Genomic DNA, 13,544 nt, shown 5'->3' on the forward strand with positions numbered 1-13,544 from the left:
CACTTAATAGTACAAGTAATTTACCTTTTTAACATTGGTGCACCTAACGATAACGTCTTTCATATTGTTGCACTTAATAATAACGTTTGGTGCAACTAATGATAACGTTAGGTGTACATTATTTGTTACATTTTCAATACATTTTACTTGCACTTAGGTGCACTATATGAAACCATTACTTGCATTTTTAACACAATTTACTTGCACTTCAAAGTTCAATTATTTACGAAAATGTCACCGCATTTTTTTTTAACAATGTTTTTGATCCGTTAGATCTTGACACGCAAACTGTTGTGATTGGTGCTCAATTTTATTCTGGACAGTTGCTTCTTACCTAATCCATCTCATATATATATATATATATATATATATATATATATATATATATATATATATATATATATATATATATATATATATATATAATGCTTTCACTCCTATTGTAAAAAATAATAAATACATGTCAATTATATGGAGAAAGACGACATAAATAGACAATTTAAGTAGTCTACTCCATATGGAAGAAATTTGTGCGTGTTTTGACTTTAGGAAGGTTATGACAAAAACCATAATGTTTGGAGTAGCTGATAAATGACAAGTGATGACCACTTGCAGGGACTTGCTTTCCTGGAAAAGCATGGAACGTAACTATACCATTCTTACTTGGCTGCACAACCATAAATCCCTTTAAGCAAGACTCTATATGCAATATGAGACTTTATTTTAAAAGGAATCAATTAAATGTATGCAAGTACAAAAACAAATTTATAATTATAAATATTAAAATTTCATTGGATTGATGATTCAATTTTTTACCCTTAATTTATTTGTCATTCTACTTTTAGTTATTTTTAATTTTCTTAAACACTCCATGTTGATCATAGTATTATTGTGACATGAGTATTTTTTGTTTTTTCGCCAACAAACATGTTCAAATGACGTTAAATACAATGACATTTCGATCTTTGTATACAAAATGGGTTGACCCGCTATATTTTTATTTTTATTTTGAAAAATCCCTAATTCACGGCTAGAGTCTCATTTTTTCTTCAATTGCAATCCATGTCTCCACAACCTAAGCATCTGTAGCAGTGGAATGATACATATTGTAACCCCTCGGTTTTTTTCCGACAAAGTTAAGGCTCGAAAATATTTTTTTTTAAGCTATGACACTTATGAGATGATCTCTCGGTACTTCAGAAGGATTTTTTTTAAGTAAGACTAATTATCGATAAGCTGCGAACTACGTACCGGTCACGAACCGAGAAATTTTAAGGATATAGATTCAGTTCGAATTTTCTAGAATTGGGATTATTAAGTATCATATGATCAAGCCTGAATTTCTAGTTAGTTCAAGGAAAATCTTAAATGGACTGTAAGGGATAAATTGTTACGGACTCTGAACCTAGATTTGGCGGATTACCGGAAAATTTCCAAAATTGGTGATTTGCGACGGGAATATTTTTACGATAATTTTGGTATTAGAATTTTCCCGAATTAAGTTATAATCCTCCGAACATTCATCTGATTTAAGCATAAACTGGCCAATTAGATTTGAGATCTTGTAAGGACTTCATGGAGTGTTGACATGTGGCAAGTAAATCTAAGTTGGATTGAGCAATTAATGAGGCATTAATGGAAGTATGGCCTAGTTGCACTTGTTACTTGTAGTTCAAGAACAAAATCACACCAAGATCACCTATCTCTCTCTCATTTTCGGATTTTACACTTAGAGAAAGAAGAAGAGAAATAATTTTAGTCTTCCATTGTGATCAAGGAGCACCAAAATATTTTTCTTACGCAAGGATTAAGTGTAAGTAAGATCCTAGACTTTGTTAGATTTATTCATCTCTAGAACTTAAGTGTCAATGTTTAGTGCATGAAAATATTGTTGTTATGGTGATGTTTTTAGGGGCTTTGGATTCGAGGGAAGATCTAACACTTCTACGGTTCTAGAAATCTTCTATTGAGGTAAGGAATCCCTTAAGTTGGCCCAATCACTTGAAGTAGACAATTGCTAGGAAATTACATGATTAGGAATTTTTACGTGAAAATTATGTACTATGTTATAGATCTAAAAGTTGGCTCAAATTCTCTACCTTGATTTTTGGTAAATTTACTAGGCATGTCCATAGCTAATTTATGCATGTATATGTTGTATTTATGCCCATATAGGCTTATACTTGTGAAAATAGTGAAAAGAAATAAGGATAGTCTCTGGCAGTAACTTCCGAGATTTACTGGGAAAAATCGGTAAGGTATTTTGATCCCATTTTTTTTAGACATGTAGTTCTATAAGTGTAGAACCCGCATATAAAATTTCATAATGATCGGAGTAGTATAAGTATGGTTTTCGAATTTTTTTCCAAAACTGGTCCAGAGAGAAAAACTCTGGACAGCACACTGCCAAGGGCAAAAATGTAATTTTCTGTGTTTATTCGTGGATCAAAATGACCAAAACTTTTTATGGACATCAAGTACTATAAGTTGGGGTTCTACCATAAAAATTTCAAGTGAAAAAGAGTTCGGGAACTATTTTTACCGGCTCAATCTTTCGGATTGCGCCAAGCTGAAATTTTCTGAAAAAGAATGGTTAGAAACAATTTTGACAAATATTATTTTTGTGCATTATATTAACGTGGAAGATAATTATGTTTTGAACATTATTGTGACTCCTGTACTTGAATTTCTGTGATGTGACTAACACTAACCTAAGTATGTGGGTTGGGGAAATATACTTGAATAAGTATATTGGTTATGGAGTCATGTGGTAATAATTAATGAAGGTGAGGGAGTCTGTACGATTAATCGGTACTGCAGAGAGAAGTCTATTCGCTGAGTGTTGGGTGAATTAAACGTGGATGTGTTGTGTACCCCACGTGTGAATTAAACGTGGATGTGTTGTGTACCCCACGTGTGAATTAAAAAGTGGATGTGTTGTGTACCCCACTTGTGAATTAAAGGTGGATGTGTTGTGTACCCCACCTGTGAATTAATGGTGGGAGTTGTGTACCCCACGGGTGATGTGCGAGAGCTAACTGTCGGGTGTCCTAACAGTTGTGTGGGCGTTGTGTACCCCACGGGTGAATTAATGGCTGTGTTATGTGCCGAAATTACTGATGTAATGTGAAATTTGCTTGTTGTTAGACTGCTTGCAGGTAGACTGCGATTGCTGGGTAACGTTTACCTTACCTTATTGTATTACTAATTGTGGTTTCGAAAACCTTTGTTTATTTTCGAGTGACCACGGATATCTTTACTTAGCCGTCGCGCTAACTACACTTCATTGTGTCCTTTATTAGATGCAGTCTAGTGTGGGCCCCTATGGCCGATGAGCTCTGAATAGGATGGGAGTCGAGGTTGAAGACTACTCTATCCTAGAATAGACACTCTGGAAGGATTATTTCCATATGTACATATCTGGATATTGATATGGTTATTTGAGTTTGTAAGTTTAGCCTTAGCGTTTAGGTATAGGAAAGATACCTAAGCATGGCGGTAACACCCAGTTTCCTGCTGGTTAGACGCTTCCGCAATGTATTATATTTTAAGGATTTTGTAATAAATCCAAGATGTGAAAATTGGGGTGTTACACATATAAATTTATGACCATAAAAAAATTAACAGTTAGAACTTAATAGATTGAAATTTCCTCATATTTAATGCCATTTATATATGTTTGTTGATGGAGGACCAAAAATAATCATGCAATCGAACAATGCCAAGTAAAAAAAACAGAGTAAAAAAGATGGAGTAAAAATATTCATTTTAAACAAATTAAGGTTTATTTTGAAAATATTAAATATCTAAGTTAGTAGATATTATTATTATTAGTATTATGTATTTTACAAGCAACGTGCCGTACTTTAGTTCAATTGGAAATTTTTAATATTAAAACGAGAGCATGCGTAATTGCGTATAAGCTAAAGACACCTAAAGTCCTAAAGCGATAAATTATTAATTGGAAAAGCAATTATTGACTTCGGGTAGGGAAAAGGGAAGTGGTATAAAAGTAATAATAGGAAAAAGAGACAAAAATCGAAGACTCGAAGGAGACTTTAGACTTGAGAGTTTCCCAGCAGAACAGATAATCGAGGTAAAAACGAAAAGGTTTTTTGAGAATAAGTATGAAAAGTTTGACTTAAATAATTCCGGCATATATTCTTTAGACTAGAAAAATGTTATTCACACATAATCATACAAAATTATTAATTTTATATTTTATAATTTTTTTTGCTGAATAAGTCTACTTCATCACTATTTAGTCATCATCAAGTAAAGTTATATATGGTTGTGCAAATTTATATGCATGTAGGCATGTAGCACCATTCTTTCTTTCCAAAAGGTTGAAATCCTAATTCCAAGAACTCCACGCCCCGACATAATAGAACATTTGAGAGGATCTAAATCATAAAAACCCAGTTGAACACATATGTTAGATATTTGCTTACTACGTACAAAGAACTCATTATTTCAAGAGGTTGCTCCCACACTGGCACACATGTAACAGTGTAGCACCATTCTTTATCAATTACTCAGCACGTGTCATCTTTTTATTAGATATGAAAAAGATACGTAAATTTCTTATTAACTTACAATAAAATCAACCAGCTCACTAATAATTCAGAAAATTTTGAAAAAAAAATAATTTGAGAGCAATAATTATAGGGGTAGAAATCATTTTCCATATGCATTTATTTTTCTTATATATTTCTGTTTTAATTCCTGTTTTATGTCTTATAAACTATATTTATTGCCCACATTGACTCTTTTATTTTTTTAAAAAAATATTTTCTTTAATGATTTTTATCATTTTCAAATTTGAGTTTAATATAAATGTTAATGTAATTTTTAAATATATAAATTATATTCATTAATTAGATTAAAATTAAATATTGTAAAAAGTTAAATTATAAAAAGTTGAAGTCAAACTTAATTATCCATAGCAGGAGTCCATTTTGGGATAAGTGGCCTATTATATTAGGAAATTGTTATTTTATTCCAAGCTTAATTATATAAAATAATGAGAATTTTAATAATAAATATTAAATTTAAACTTTTCTTATCAAATAATTATTTATGATTAAAAGATTTCATCATAAATTATTAATTAGATAAAGTCGCATAAATTTATACAAATTTTGAATTCTATGAATACCCTTCTCTACATGCATGTGTCAAATTTATGAAGGCACTTGGTATTAGAAGTTTGCACACTAAATAATTTAGGAATAAAGATCAAAAAAATTATTTAAATTATCCTTTCAAAAAAGTTATTAAAATTATTACGAAATAATAATTAGGCACCAAATTTTTTTAAAAAAAAATTATAATTTCATATCCAAACTCACGCAATTAAATTCTTTCGCCTTATTTTTACCTATAATAATTCTATAAATATTATGTAATGTTGACATGGCATTAACATCATTATTTGGCATATTATTTCTTATTTTAAAATCTTTTTGATTTTTTATTTTAATTTCTAAAAAAAAATGATTCCTTTGTTTATCTGACAATGAAAGCTGTGAAAAATTCCAAACTCCTTTATTTTTTTTCCAACGTTGAAAATTGAGACATTACGAAAATCTGTTGTCTTCTTCGTAATCTCGTCTTCTTCTTGTTTCGGAAGAAGACGAGATGAAGCTATTGGTGAAGAAGATGACTGAAAGAAGAAAATGAAGGAATCTTTGTTTATCTGACAATGAAGAAGACAATGTCATCCAATGGATCAACATAATATCAACAAAGGAATCTTTAATTTAGGATGTGGTTGAGTGGAAGAGACTCATCCATTCTTAATTAATAGTCAAGAGTTCAATTATATCCCCGATTAGTCATTCAACGGTGAAAACTCTAGATATACCCAAAGAAAAAATTAATAATTTGACATTTGCAATTTAAAAACCAAAAATAAAGGGGGAGGGACCATAACCATCATATTTGGATTTTGTATAAGCAAGTTTAATAAGTTACTATCTGTTTTAATATATTGCACTATTTTATAAGTTGAGTGTATAATTGAATCGAAACTTCTATTTTTCTCCTTATACATTTTTTTTTCAACTTAAGTTTATTTTTACTTTTTTATTTTTGTAAAAAAAAATTAATGTATAAAAATATATCATTAAAAAGATCTAACCAGATCTTTTAAATGACCAATATTGATATATATTTAAAAAAAAAAATCTATGTACATATAAAGTCATTACTTTAGTATAATTTTTATGTACATTAAGCCTTGTTTTTATGAACATATAGAAGAAACATTATGAACCTACTCTAAACTGAATAAAAATACATATGATATACATTTTGTTTAGTATTTATGGACATTAAGGTTTAGATTTATGGATATATTAGTACATAATGATAAATATTATTAAACATGGTATATTTGTTAAAGATTTTGTGGTCTAGTGGCACTTGGTTTACACTCTTACATAAATATGAGTGAGTTCAAGTCTCATAAGTGACAAACACTTTATTCTTGATTAGTAGTATATTTTTCAATATACATATTAAATTTTCATATTAATTTGACTCGTCTTCCGGATCAATGAGACGTTCTTACATAAGAGTCACTCACACAACAATAATATTAAACTTCCCAACAAGCGACAATAAATATGTTGACATAGAACCCATTTATACTTTTTAGATAAGACTTCAAGTTAGATGGCTTTCACCACAACAACTAAAAAAGCAAGACTTGTGCATTTAACAATGCACCCTCCACCCCCTACCCCCCAATAATTTATTGTACGTACATATGTAAAAATAATGAGCTGTGATTCTCATCAGACTGTGAATTGAATTTGATATAATAAAAATTGAATTGAATTTTTTAAATAAACGTACTACGTACTTCACATTTGACGATTTTGACTGCCAACTAGCCAAGCAAGGACTTGTGGGGGGTACTGTTAGATCGATTATCCCATTAAATTAAAATTAATGGAAATGATAAAGTTAATCATGGTTTTTGCAACATCATATCGATCTTAGAGAGACCATATAAATGCAGTGTTTATTCAAAAAGGATCATTCCATGAGTCAGTTATCCACTTTGAAATCTGTATCCACGCAAGGGAGTCTTGTATTTTAATTTACAAGTCACTTGTTAATTGATTTTAAATTAGTTTGTGGAATTTTTCTTTGATGGACTATAATGCAATCGATCACATTCATAATTAAATAAGTAACATATGGCTCCAAATGAGTTGCCAACATTTACATTAAATTCTTCAACTCAAATCATCATCATTTTCCATGACTTAGCTAGTGGAGAATCTTTAGTCAACACTGGAATGAGATCATTTTGGAGAGTATTCCCACTCACAAATTTGGTCATGGGCTCCATATCCTCACCTATTTATAAATGATATATATGTTTCTTCAGTCTTTGTGTTCCCACCTGCCACTCTGTGATGGGGTATCTTGCTCATATTATTTAATTTAATAATAATTAATTTATTCATATTCTTGATCAAGGTAGCCGTTTGATTAATCCAGGGTGGAAAGTTATTTTAGAGTACATCAACTGGGTGCAAAACCTAGTTGCTGATAAGTGGAGGTAATTCACGCCCGAGTTAATTAGATAACTAGTTTGATAACCACAAAGTTTTAAGTTCAATTTCTTGTAAGAGTTGTTTATTGGTCTTCTTGATTTGAGTTGTTCAATTATGAGTAGCCTAGGCTAATTTATCTTTGTGTGGTCATTTGCTGGCTAGAGTTATAAGTTGAACTTCATTTAGAATGCATTTTCGACTAGCGATTGTGAACCTTCTCGTCAATCAAAGTACTAATGATAAACTTGTCAAGCTTTTTCTTGCAAGTGAGAGAGGTTTGGTGTGCTTACGAATCCAATAGGATTCTTAATAAGAACGATTATGGTGATAAGATTTGGTTGAGGACTATTACGAAGTAAGGTTATGAGCTTTTTTGGGGTACGGTCGCTCCTCTTATGTTTTAAAAAGCAAAATCATTTCGTAATTTAAAATTACCTTATTTACAAATGGAAAAAGTGTCAAATAGGCCACTGAACTTATCGCTTTTGTGCAATTAGGCCATTAAAGTTAAAAAGTGTGCAATTCAACCATTAAACAAGTAAAATTTGTGCAATTAGACAATTTTTACAAAAATTTTCTGATAAAATCGAATTATATTACTAACATATATGTATTAAGAGTGGCATTTTCTTCTACCATACTAGTTGGGAGTCAATATTGAAATGTTTTCAACTCAAATTGAATTAAAAATTTTTAGAAAAATGTCCTAATTGCACATATTTTACTTGTTTGATGGTTGAATTGCACACTTTTTAAGTTCAATGGCCCAATTGCACAAAAGCGATAAGTTCAGTGGCCTATTTGACACTTTTTCCTTTACAAATTGATATAAAGAGTAATTACTTGTTATATTTTAAAATATTTATTGTTTTTTTTTAAACAAAAATATTTATTGTTGAACATATAATTATGAACATAAATTCAATTCTAGGTAATTACTGTATTTGTCATTGCTTATTGTGGTTGTAAATTGTAATGCACAATTCACAAATGATGAATTTATCACAATATAATTATATTCGTTGCATTTGAATTAATGCATTTGAATTAATGCACGTCAAATCACAGTAGTATTCATTACTTAGTAAATGTTAATTAGAGTTGTCATATATCAATATCATTGCTATGTTATGTGTTGTCCAAGTTATTAAATTCTCATAAATTTGACGGAGTATATCTCTAATTTATATCACTATTCTCATAAACATTACGGAGTATATCTCTAATCTATATCATTATTCTCATAAATATTACAGAGTATATCTCTAATCTCTACCACTAATCTAAACTTTAATAAGAGTAAAAAATGATAATTCTTAACTAAGAATGAAAATTATGTTGTAAGTATAGTTGCATCAATTTTTATTTCCTTTCTTCTTTTTTTCTTCTTTTTTTTTTTTTGGGGGTTATTTGTGTTGTACTTTTAAACATTCTTTTTTTTTTTTTTTTTCTCTTCACATTTTTTTTTTCTTTTTACATTTCCATTAACATTAGTGTTTAACTAGAATGAAGATTTTGGTAGTGGTATAAGTGGATGGTATTGAATGCTTTACTTTGATGTGTTTTGTGTTTGTACATTTATATATTCTTACCAATTATACCATCGATATTTTCTCTTTTACCAATTTTAACGTAAACTTACAATGTAAAATATACAAACACATACATATAGTTTTTAGATAGTTTAACTTAATAATAGTTTTGAATCAATGAACAACGTGTATCTATTTTAATATATTTCTTATTTAAAATCTTAGCTTTTATTTTTTTAAAAAAAATTAGTTTAAAATTCATTTAAAAAATATCTTGTCTTTAATTTCATTTATTACGATATTGATGTTAAAATTCTAATTAGAACAAAAAAAATTAAAAGAAAACTATTTGCATTTCTCAAAAATATAACCATTTTGAAACACAATACATACTAAGCTCAATATATATTTTTTTTAGAAATTTGTGAAATAATAATATTTCATAACATAAAAAATTATAATTACATGCATCTTCTAATAACTGTAAATTTTATGTGTTTCAATCATATATTTTTATTACTATCTTTATTTTCATTGAGCATTTCTCAATTTCGATCACGCTGTATGTGTTTATAACTAGTTATCTCAAAATTTTGGGTGAAAAGATATATTAAAAAAATCTAATAAAATATGAATTACAAATTTAATTTTTTTTTTTTTAGAGTAAAAGCTTAATTCATTAAATCGGAATTCAAAACGTCAACAAGGAACTCAGGTGGAGAGTACAACCACTCCCCGCAACCTGACTCAGAAACGGCTTTCCGAGCAATAGCATGGGTAGCACGATTCGCAGATCGCCTAACACAACAAAAAACTACACCATGAATCTCAGATGCAGTTTCTTTTACATCACCAATAATAAGACCAAAAGAAGAATTGAAAGGTTCAGACATTAAAGCATAATAAACAAGTTGGGCGTCCATTTCTACGTCCACATCCCCGACATCTAGCTCCTTTACCCAACTTAGTGCCTCCTAGATAGTTGCCGCCTCAGCTTCCTTTACAGAGTAAGACCCAGCAGTGGCCTTAGATTTCGCTGCAATAAAATGACCATGCTCATCACGTAAAATCCACCCCATACCCATAACATTATTAGACCCATCCATAGCTACAAAATTATTTTTAAAAATTAAGAGAATTTAAAATTTCATTAAATAATACGGAGTATAAGATTTTCAAACAATGTAATGTATTAATCAAACGTACAAGTGTAATTGGATCCCCACGTCTCATATTTGAATCTTATCCCAATTAGGATTGACAGATATTTATATTCGTTTTTCCATTACATTTTTTATACATTATGCTATAAGGCTTGTACTATACAATCCGTTGCGATTAAAACCATGCTGTATGAAGACCGCATTGGAGTGCAGTTCAACCGTCGAGTCCTTGTGTCCGGGACAACCGTTACCTAGGTTTTTTTCCCTTTTTTTGGGTATCCCCCTCTTCTGTTTGAACAAAAAAAATACAATATTTTGGACAAACATACCCCTACCATTATAATTTCTGTTATTTTTTCCACTATTGTTATCATGCACCATATATTTTCTTATCTTCTTCAATAATAATAATGATACACACATTATATATTGGAGTTATATGCTAGCTATTTCCTAAAAACTAAATATCAAATGTATAAAAATGTTTTACATTATTATTATTATTATTATTTATAATAATATAAATATATAAAATCTAGATAAGCCTAAGATTTTAATATAAAGTACTAATATTGAGCACCTATTTTTATGCATCGCACATAGACAATACTAGTCAATTAATATCATCAAAATATATCCAAGATGATGTAATTTTCTTGAACCAAACTCCCCTAAAAGTAACATCGGATTCCTAGTGTCTATACCAATAAAAATGAAAATTGCTAATTCTGGGGGATTTAATTAAGACGCATCATTAAACTTATTGTACAAATAATGGGTGTCACTGAAATATTGCTGAATATTAGGTAAAGAATAAGTTGGATAAGCACACGTGGTTTGTGGGAAGAAAATTTTGATTATAGTTATTATTGTTCTAGCATTTGTGGAAAGAAAATTTTGGATATGTACATATCATGGTGCATGCACTAAAAATATATGGCTGATCTTCAAAATGCCTTCACACTTGATTCATTCAATAATTATGTTCTGGTATTGAGAATCCACCTTGGAGAATAGGGTTACCAAATGCATGTTTAGTTCGCTGAAAAATGTTTCCTTTGAATTTTAAGAAAATTAGTTTTTTCTTTGTTTGGTTCATGAAAAACATTTTTCAGGGTCCCTAGTATTTTGTTTTCAATGAAAAATAAATAAGACAATTATTTCTTCATTAACTTTTTTTAATTACCATTATTATTATTGTTGTTATTGTTGTTATTATTGCGTAGGAATATAATTATCTTTATACTCATTATTCCTTACAATTCACAACCTAACCAAACAATTGAATTCATATTCTCAGTACTTTTTTTTTTCCACCAATCAAACAATGGAATTCATTTTTTTGAAATTTATTTTTCATGAAATTTTAATTTTATTTCCTTCCAAATATTTTTCAGCGAATCAAACCGGCTGTAAAATTCTAAAATGTCACATATGTTACATTTGTCAACATGTATGTAAACTGAAAGTCATACAGAGAGTGGAAGTATGAAATAAATTTTTCCTTGTACATATACGTACACATAACAGTAAAGGCACTTTGTATTAGTGTAGCATTGACATCTCAAAATGTCGTACGTTATTGCATCACATCCTTTGTACTCTATTTTTTTTCTTTATATATCATAGCAATAAAGGCACTTGATTATTTTCAAAAAAAAAAAAAAAAAGCACTTTGCTATTTTTTTTTTTTTGTACTACCGACTTTGTTAGAATGTAATATCTGTTCATAACTACTTTCTCAACATAATGAAGCACAAAAAAACCAATATTGCCTCGACTGAGGCTCAAATTCACCCCCTTCCATATGGAGGTGCAACCTGGTATCACTAAACCACAAGGTCTTATTGATTATTGATTCAATGTTTATTTATTCTCTTATATAGTTACATCTTAGAAAAATTGTATTTTTTGTGCTCCAGTTATATCAGTGGTACAAATTTAGTCGCTGAGTTATATGCGTAATCATATTTAATCTCTTCTTCCGAATGCATATCGTAGCAATTTTAGTTACGTTCTTGAAGGACCAAATCAACTACTTTATTAAGTGACAAAGTAGTGGTAGAAAATAGTCTCTGAAGGACTAAAACCGTCACTTCATGCATAACTAATTTCTTGTAAGATTCAATCCTACCATTTTGTTTATTTATTTAGTTTTATCCGATTTAATCTTGATCATATTATATATATAACTTCTACTTAGCTGACCCTCCAAGCGGACGCTAGCCTCAACTACACCACATACTTACGTGTGACCTTGCTCTGATACAAATTGTCAAGTCAAGCGCTTACCATTGCGTCAAAAGTTCTAATAGTGAAAATATAAATTTATTTTCTTATACTTATGTAACGATGATATAATTAATATAGTGCTAGATTTGACCTTCCAATTAAAGTCAATGCTCAACAATTAGCCTATACTTAATTATATGATAATTATCATTTTGAAAAATTGTTAAAAAAAAATTAAAAAAAAAATAAAGGTGGTTCTTAGGGTTGTTATGCCGTGGACTCAGGTTCACCTTGCAAGGTGGACCTGAGTCTACATTCACATACACTATACTCTACATTCACAATTTGTAAACTCTACGTTCACACATTACAGGATTATATGTTTTTTTTTTTTGAAAATTACAGGATTATATGTTTAGTAACTATATTACCACTGTTATGCATTCACATTCAAAACTCTATATTCACAGGTCCTATACTCTATATCCACAACTTGAGAACTCCACATTCACACATTACAGGGCTACAAGTTGCTAGAACTTCTTAACTCTATTACAGATTCACACATGCATAACTCTACATTCACGATTTCTATACTCCATATTCACAATTTGAAACCTCTACATTCACACATTTCTGGGCAACTCTACATTCACACAATTATAAATCTACATTCACGATTTCTATACGCTACATTCACACTTTGAAACCTTTACATTCACACATTTTTGGACAACTCTATATTCAGCAATATGTTTACTAATTTAAAAAAAAAAAAAAAAAAAAAAAAAAAACGATCCACAGCATAATTTGCCGTGGTTCTTAGTAGCCTACCTAACATCCTAACCCACCGAAAGGAGCCCATAAACTCCACACCCAAAATTCAAACACTAAACTTAAAGAAAGTAGCACAAACTAAAATACTACTTTTTTATTATGTCATCCATTCTCTTTTAGCATTCATGGACATGATATCACTTTTTGTTTTGTTTTTCCAATTTTTTTAAGTTTAGGCTAATCAACTAATTATCACACTTTTCATTGGA

The sequence above is a fragment of the Ipomoea triloba genome, chromosome 13 (genome assembly GCF_003576645.1).
Source record: "Ipomoea triloba cultivar NCNSP0323 chromosome 13, ASM357664v1".
Lineage (NCBI taxonomy): Eukaryota > Viridiplantae > Streptophyta > Magnoliopsida > Solanales > Convolvulaceae > Ipomoea > Ipomoea triloba.